Here is a 9038-nt window from a genome sequence, read left to right as displayed (position 1 = left end):
ATGGTATTTGTCTTTGTCTGACATATTTCACTTAGTATAATACTCTAGCTCCACTCACCTAATTTCAAATGGCAAGATTTCATTCTTTTTATGGCTGAGTACTATTCCATTGTGTATATATGCCACCCCTTCTTTGTCCACTCATCAGTCTATGGACATTTGGGCTTTTTCCATAATTTGGCTATTGTAGATAATGCTATAAAGATCAGGGTGCATGTATCCCTTTGAATTAGTATTTTTATATCCTTTGGGTAAATACCTAGTATTTGCAATTGCTGGATCATAGGGTTTTTGTGGGTTTTTTTTTTTTTTTTTTAACTTTTTAAGTAACCTCCATACTGTTTGCTGGAGTGGCTCACTCCAGTTTGCATTCCTATCAAAAGTGCATGAGTATTTCTTTTTCTCCACATCCTCGCCAACACCTGTTGTTTCCTGTGTTGTAAATCTTTACCATTCTGACTATTGTAAGGTGACATCTCACTTTTGTTTTGATTTGTATTTTCCTGATGATCAGGAATGTTGAGTATCTTTTCATGTGTCTGTTAACTATCTGTATGTCTTCTTTGGAAAAATGTCTATTCATGTCTTCTCCCCATTTTTTAATTGGACTGGTTTTTTGTTGTTGAGTTTTATAACTTCTTAATATAGTTTGGGTATTAACCCTTTATCACATACATCATTTGCAAATATCCTCTCTCATTTCAAAGGTTGCTTTTAGTTTCATTGATCGTTTCCTTTGCTATGCAGAAGTTTTTCATTTTGATCAAATCCTAATAGTTTATTTTTGCTTCTATTTCCCTTGCCTCTGTAGATATTGATCTAGAAGGAAGTTGCTATGGCTGATGCCAAAGAAGTTACTACCTGTGTTCTCCTTTAGGATTTTTATGGTTTCAAGTGTCATATTTAGGTCTTTAATCCACTTTGGATTTATTTTTGTGTACAGTGTAAGAAAGTGGTCCAGTTTCATTCTTTTGCATATTGCTGTCCATATTTCCCAACATCATTTGTTTAAGAGACTTTTTTCCATTGGATATTCCTTCCTGCTTTGTCAAAGATTAATTGATATGTACTTGTGGGTTAATTTCTGGGGTTTCTATTCTGTTCTATTGATCTATGTATCTGTTTTTGTGTCAGTACCATACTGTTTTGATCACTATGGCTTTGTAATATAACTTGAAGTCTGGAATTATGATGCCTCTGGCTTTGCTTTTCTTTCTCAAGATTGCTTTGGCTATTCGGGGTCTTCTGTGATCCCATACAAATTTTAGGATTGTTTGTTCTACCTCTGTGAAAAATGCTATCGGTATTTTGATAAGGATTGCATTAAATGTGTAGATTGCTTTGAGTAGTATAGACCTTATAACAATATTTGTTCTTCCAATCCAGGATCATACAATGTTTTTCCATTTCCTTGTGTCATCTTCAATTTGTTTCGTCAGTGTTTCATAGTTTTCAGAGTATAGGTCGTTAACCTCTTTGGTTAGGTTTATATCCAGGTATCTTATTGTTTTGGATTCACTTGAAAATGGGACTGATTCCCTAGTTTTCCTTTCTGCTGCTTCATTATTGGTGTATGGAGAGGTAACTGGTTTCTGTACATTGATTTGGTATCCTCCAACTTTACTGAATTAGCTTATAAGTTCTAACATTTTTTTTTGGTAGAGTCTTTCAGGTTTTCTATACAGAATATCATGTTATCTGCAAATAGTGACTTCTTCCTTGCCAATTTGGATGCCTTTTATTTCTTTTTGTTGTCTTGACTGCTGAGGTAAGGACTTCTAGTACTATGTTAAATAGTGCTGAGAGTGAACACTCCTGTTTTGCTCCTGATCATAGAGGAAAGGCTCTCAGTTTTTCCCCATTGAGGATGATATTAGTTCTGAGTTTTTGATTTACGGCCTTTAGTATGTTAAGGTTTGTTCCCTCTAAACAAACTTTGTTGAGGGTTTTTATCATGAATGGATGATGTACTTTGTCAAATACTTTTTCTGTTACCTATTGAGAGGATCACATGATTCTTATTCTTTTATTAATGTGGTGTATCATGTTGATTGACTTGTGACTATTGAGCCTTCTTAGCAACCCAGTAATAAATGCCACAGGACCAGGTGGATCTTTTTTTTTTTTTTTCACGTATTGTTGAATTCAGTTTACTAGGATTTTATTGAAAATTTTTGCATCTATGTTCATCAGGGATATTGGTCTCTAGCTCTCCTTTTTAGTGGGGTCTTTATCTGGTTTTGATATCTGGGTAATGTTGACATCATAGAATGAATTTGGAAGTTTTCCTTCCTTTTCATTATTTTGGAATAGTTTGAGAAGAATAGGTATTAATTCTCCTTTAAATATTTGGTAGAATTCACATGTGAAGCCGTTTGGCCCCGGACTTTTGTTTGTTAGGAGCTTTTTTATTACTGATTAAATTTCTTTGCTATCACTCTGTTCAAGTTTTCTTTTTCTTCCTGTTTCAGTTTTATTTTTTTTTAAGATTTTATTTATTTTTTCATGAGACACACACACAGAGGGAGAGAGAGAGAGAGAGAGAGGCAGAGACACAGGCAGAGGGAGAAGCAGGCTCCATGCAGGGAACCCGATGTGAGACTTGATCCTAGGACTTCAGGCTCATGCCCTGAGATGAAGGCAGACGCTTAACTGCTGAGCCACCCAGGCATCCCCCCTGCTTCAATTTTAGTAATTTATATGTTTGTAGAAATTTACCCATTTATTCCAGATTATCCAATTTTTTGGCATGTAGTTTTTCATAATATTCTTTTATAATTATATTTCTGTAGTGTTGGTTTTTATTTCTCTTCTTTCATTTCTGATTTTATTTATTTGGGCCCTTTCTCTTGTCTTTTTGATAAACCTAGCTAGAGGCTTACCTATTTTATTAATTTTTTCAGAGAACCAGCTTGTGGTTTCATTGATCTCTTCTATTACTTGAGCAAATTTTATTACTTTTATTGTAATATTTATCATTTCCCTCCTCATGCTGGCTTTAGGCTTCATTTGCTATTTTTTAGCTCCTATAGGTGTAAGGTTTGGTTGTTTATTTGACCTTTCTCTGGCTTCTTGTGGAAGGCCTGTATTGACATATACTTCCCTCTTATGAATGCTTTTGCTAAATCCCAAAGGTTTTGTACTGTTATATTTTCATTTTCACTTGTTTCCATGTATTTTTAATTTCTTCCTTGATTTCCTGGTTGACCTGTTCATTGTTTAGTAGCATGTTACTTGGCCTCTGTGTATTTGTGGTCTTTCAATTTTTTTTTCTTGTGGTTGACTTCAAGTTTCATAGTACTGTGGTCACAAAAGGTGCATGGTCTCCTGGGTGTTGCAGTTGGTTAAGTGTCCAATTCTTGGTTCTGACTCAGGTCATGATCTCAAGGTCATGATATCAAGCCCCATGTTGGGCTCCACACTCAATGCAGAGTCTGCTTGGGATTCTCTCTCCCTCTCCCTCTGCCCCTCTCCTCCATACACTCACTCTCTCTCAACAAAGAAATATTTGAAAAAGAAAAAGAAAGATAGAAAAGGCACATGGTATGATTTCAATCTTTCTGTATTTGTTGAGGCCTGATTCATAACCTAATATGTGATCTATTCTGGAAAATGTTCCTTGTGCCCTTGAAAAGAATGTGTATTCTGTTTTAGGGTGGAACATTCTGAATATATCTGTTAAGTCCATCGTCCATGTGCCATTCAAAGAAAAAATTTCCTCACCTGGCTGGCTCAGTTGGTTAAGTGGCTGACTCTTGATTTCAGCTCAGGTCATGATCTCAAGGTCATGAGATCAAGCCCCAGAACAGAGCCTACTTAAGATTCTCTCTCTCTTCCTCTGCCTTCTCCCCACTTGCACACTTGCTTTCTCTCTTTATAAAAACAACAACAACATAAACCACAAGCCATTATCTCTTTGATTATTTTCTGCTTAGATGATCTGTCCATTGTTGTAAGTGGAGTGTCAAAGTCCTCTACTATTATTGCATTATCATCAATTAGTTATTTTATGTTTGTTATTGTTTTATATAGGTGGGTGACCCTATTTTGATTACATAAATATTTATAATTGTTAGGTCTTTTGAGATGTCACATTTATGATTATATAGTGACCTTCTTTGTTCCTTGTTACAGTCTTTGCTTTAAAGCCTAATTTATCCAATATACATATTGTTACTCTGGCTTTCTTTTGATATCCATTTACATGATAAATATTTCTCCACACCCTCCCTTTAATCTGCAGGTGTCTTCAGGTCTAAAATAAGTCTCTTAGAGGCAATAAGTAGATTTTTTTTTAATACATTTCTGACGCCCTAGGTCTTTTGATTGGAGTTAGTCCAATTACATTAAAGTAATTATTAACAGATATGCATTTATTGTTATCACTTGTTTTGATGTTGTTTCTGGGGATTTTCTCTGATCCTTTCTTGTCTTTGTCACTTTTGGTCTCTCCTTTGTATTTAAAGCATCCCCTCTAATATATCTTGCAGGGCTGGTTTGTGGTCATAAGCTCCTTAGTTTTTGTTTGGGAAACTCTTTATCCTTCCTTCTACTCTGAATGACAGTCTTATTTATAGAGTATTCTTGTCTGCAAATTTCTCCCATTCAATACTTCAAATATATCATGCCACTCCCTTGGGACTTGCCAAGTTTCTGTTGAGAAATTTCCAACTAGTCTTGTGGGTTATGTTGCACCATGGCTGCTCTATCCTTCAGGCCAGTCATCTACAGAGGCTCTCCTTGCCTGCTGCAGGGCAGTGTTTGGTTACTGGGCTGAATATGATGAATTTTGACTAGATGTGCTCTGATCTGCTTGTAAAATGAAACCTGACACCAACTCCAGGAGAACTGAGGCTCTGTAGAACTCTCTGGTTGGGAGATGCAGTGTGGACAGGGATTTATGCTGGTCTTCTAGGGGAGGGACTGCTATGCTGGGACTGAGGCACACTTGACTTAGAAGGGCAGTCCTGCCAGAGCACAGGGGGTGGGGCTTGGTGTAAGCAAATTAGGCAGCCAGTGTAGGTGCTACACTGCTTCCTGCAGGTAGCTCTGTTTTTATGCTGACAGTCAGGGAAGGGAAATGGTACCAGCCAGCATCTTTGTCCTCAGAGAAGCATCTCCAGGAATGCTGCCTCTCAGGGATGTGCTCTAAGGAGAGCAAATAAACTCCCTGCAGAGTGCCCTAAGCATTTTTCAGATTGCTGTTTCCACGCTGTCTGCCCTTGGGTTGTTTACCTGCCTTCTCTCCAGGAGCAGCACAGAGCCATCCAGGCTCTATCCTAGCCAAGCCTACTGACTTTAAAAACTCCAGGCTTGAAGCCACACTTGTTGCAAGAACTCACAAAATTCAGTTCCTCTTGTTTTCCCAGCCAATGGCTTTGGGGAAAGTTTCTCCTTCTGCATCTCCCTGTGTGCTCCTCTCTCTCTTGCCCTTCTCTGTGACCCTGGTCCCTTCTACTCCACTGCACCCATGATCCATTTCTTCTCTATACCATGTCTATGTACTTCCTACCTTATTCATTGTGGCTTCTTCTCTCCCTCTGGTTGTGGGGTTTGCTCTGTCAGTCTTCAGGTCAATTTCTGGGGTATTTAGGATGATTTGATAGTTATCTAATGTTCGTGGGACAAGATAAGCCTAGCCTAGAATCCTCCTACTCTGCTGCCATCTTAGGGCTTGTCCCCAAAATAAACATGGTTAGACCACATGGTTCTAACAACAAGCCAACCATTTCAACTAATACAAAAGCCAAGGAAACAAACTTCTTTCAAGATTGGAGAGAAGCACTAGCTGTGCAATGGACTTATTAAGACAATACAGTGTTAATGAACTTATAGATTGTATTCCTCATGGGGAATGTGAGGAATTCTTCTAGAGTAATTGTGACTACATGCAAGTTTTGTCATAAACCATGACTTTGAGGCCTAAATATAAAGGAGGAGAGGGCAGCCCAGGGGCTCAGCGGTTTGGCGCTGCCTTCAGCCCAGGGCATGATCCTGGAGACCCAGAATTGAGTCCCACATCAGGCTCCCTGCATGGAGCATGCTTCTCCCATGTTCTCTCTCTCTCTCTCTCTTTCTCTCTCTTTCTCTCTCTCCTCTCTGCGTCTCTCATGAATAAACTTTTTTAAAACTTAAAAAAAAAAAAAAAAGGAGAACAGTGGTAGAGCATAGGCAAAAGCTGTCAAGGACTGAGTCTGCCCTCCTACTAGTTAAATTTGACTCTAAGAAATAAATCTAACCTGGCCTTATAAACAACATAGAGGGAACCCAGGTATTCCAGATGGACTCTCATAAAGAAGAGCTGACCCTAATAATGAACACAGACACATGTGGCTGTGTCTTCTAGCACCAAAGCAAATGCAGGATGAGAGCTAACTTCCTCTTTACTGAACAGAGTATAAGAAAGGAATATATTGAGTTACACGGGGTGGGGGGCTCAAAAAAGACAGCAGAGGCGAAGGAGTCATGTTTTCAAAGACTTTCTCATAAGATCTCTCTCACACTTTTCTCTGTACCCCCACCTCCATCTTATTCCCCTTTGCTAGCTTGAAAAGACAATCATTGCATTAAGTGATTAAGTGCTTCTTTTCTTCTGACTCATAGTTCATAAGACCACAGCATGAATTTCAATTAGCTTTTTTTTTTATTCTGCATGAAGGGGGAAATAAGAAAAAAGAAAAACCAGACCTTAGAGAACAGGGCTGCTGGGAAGCATTTTCAATACCCACATGCAGCTTTACATCATGCAAAATTATGGTAAGAGGGCAAACAGGCTTGAGATTCAAATGCTCCTCAAATGAGTAGTTGTTGACATCTTCTGTCAAACTGGATAAAATGCACTATATGGAAATATTATTTGTCATTAGAAACCTTAGTTCTAAGTTCCAGTTGAAGGGCTACCAGCTGTGAAACTGAGCAAATTGCAAAAACTTCCTAAAACCCTGTTTCCTCATCTATCAAGTGAAAAAATATTAATATCTACATTACAAGCTGGTTTTAAGGATTAAATAAGTATATGAAACTGCTTTATAAACTATAAAACACCAAGAATGAAAGAGAAATGTGCATAGTGGTAGAGGCTAGGGATTCCTGAGATGGGCTGCCTGAATTAGAAAGATGTCTCCACTACTTCCTGTGATTTAGCAATACTTGACCTCTGAGTGCCTCAATTCTGCTTCTGTAACATGCAGATGTCATGATACTGATTGCTGATGCTTTTGTTTTAATAAATGACCGCATTGTGAATGAAGGGAGAAAAGAGAAACAAGAGAAAGAAAATGATGGCCCTACCCAAAATCAAGTCACTCTTAAGAAAGAAATGAAATACTGTGTGCAAATAATCCCGTAGACTCGGGCTTTAAAAGTGAGGCCCCTTCACGGCGCCTGAGTATGTATCAGGCCAGAGAGGCACACACACAAACACACTGACACACACAGACTTGCACACAAACATGCGCACACATGTACATGCAGAAAAAAAAAGTGAGGCCCCATTATTTAGAACTGCTTTGCAAGAAGAAAGGAGGGAATGCTCTCCAGTTAGAACATAGCCCAGTTCCTTAACTCATCAGTTGTTCTGTATCTTTACTCAGGAGTACATCATGATACTCACTTTAAGAGTTTGGGCAGCCCAGGTGGCTCAGGGTTCAGTGCTGCCTTCAGCCCAGGACCTGATCCTAGAGACCCAGGATCAAGTCCCATATCAGGCTCCCTGCATGGAGCCTGCTTCCTTCTCTGCCTGTGTCTCTGCCTCTCTCTCTCTCTCTCTCTCTCTCTCTCTTTCATGAATAAATAAAGTTTTTTAAAAATCTTAAAAAAAAAAGAAAAAGAATTATCCTGTGTTGGGGCTCCTGGATAGTTCAGGGGTTGAGCATCCGCCTTTGGCTCAGGGTGTGATACTGGTGTCCTGGGATCAAGTCCCACATTGTGCTCCCCGCAGGGAGCCTGCTTCTTCCTCTGCCTGTGTCTCTGCCTCTCTCTGTGTGTCTCTCATGAATAAATAAATAAAATCTTAAAAAGAAAAAAAAGAATTACCTGTGGTCACCAAGGGAGGAAGAATGAGTCTCAGGTAGGGCTGATGTGGCTCCTTAATGATCAGGGAAAGATGCCTCATGGTACCCAGCAAGGAATGGAAAATCTGGCCCTATTCATGAGTTAGCTCTCTCCAAGAAACAAAACATGATTTAAAAGGGTGAAGACAGCATATATGTAAAGGATCCCACAGTGTTAGTTCTGTTAACATTTCAGACCTATAAATCATCATAGTATTTGTCTCAGACAATAGTGCCAAGGAGGATAGTGTCAAAGGCAGGATGTCCCTGGAGAGTCCTCTTCTCTTTCAGGATCTTCCATTGAATATCATACTTAACCACAGAGGAAAAGAACAGGCAATGAGAGATCAGGATGACAGCAATAACAACAATAATTATAATATTTTCATTTATCATGCTCCTGTGATGTGCTCACACTGAGATAAGTATTTTATGCACATTATCCCATTTAATCCTCCTTAAGATCTTGTGGAAATAGGACTATAGAAGGCAACTAAGGTTTGCAGACATCAGCAACTTGTCCACAGCCTTACAGCTAGAATATTGAACCCAGGATTCAAGCCCAGTTCCACCTGACCTCAGAAAAATTCCCTAACACCCACAGTTATACTAAAGTTGGGAAAGTCCCTATTTCTCACACATGAGAGGCTAACACAGCGGCTGTTCTGATTAGTCAATCAGTCACACTGCTTTCATACCCCGCTATTGCACAAATTTTTTGAATTAGTGAGCGCATGTGGGAATTTGCTTTCATTGGTGGTCATGGTATTTTTATGGATGACAGAAAAAAATCAAAAATAGGGGGGGAAGTCCCTTTTCTGAGGGAGTTTAAAATCCAAAACAAACAGTCAAGGAAGAAAAGTCACATGGAAAGTTAAGGCCCTGCTTGCTGAGGACAAGGATGATCTGAAGGAGATGGGTTGCTCCCCAACAGCACCAGGGTTAAACCTTTTTTTTTTTTAAGGTTTTATTTATTTATTTATTTAT

The sequence above is a fragment of the Canis aureus genome, chromosome 15, assembly GCF_053574225.1.
Source record: "Canis aureus isolate CA01 chromosome 15, VMU_Caureus_v.1.0, whole genome shotgun sequence".
Taxonomy (NCBI): Eukaryota; Metazoa; Chordata; class Mammalia; order Carnivora; family Canidae; genus Canis; species Canis aureus.
Note: the sequence above shows the minus strand (reverse complement) of the source record.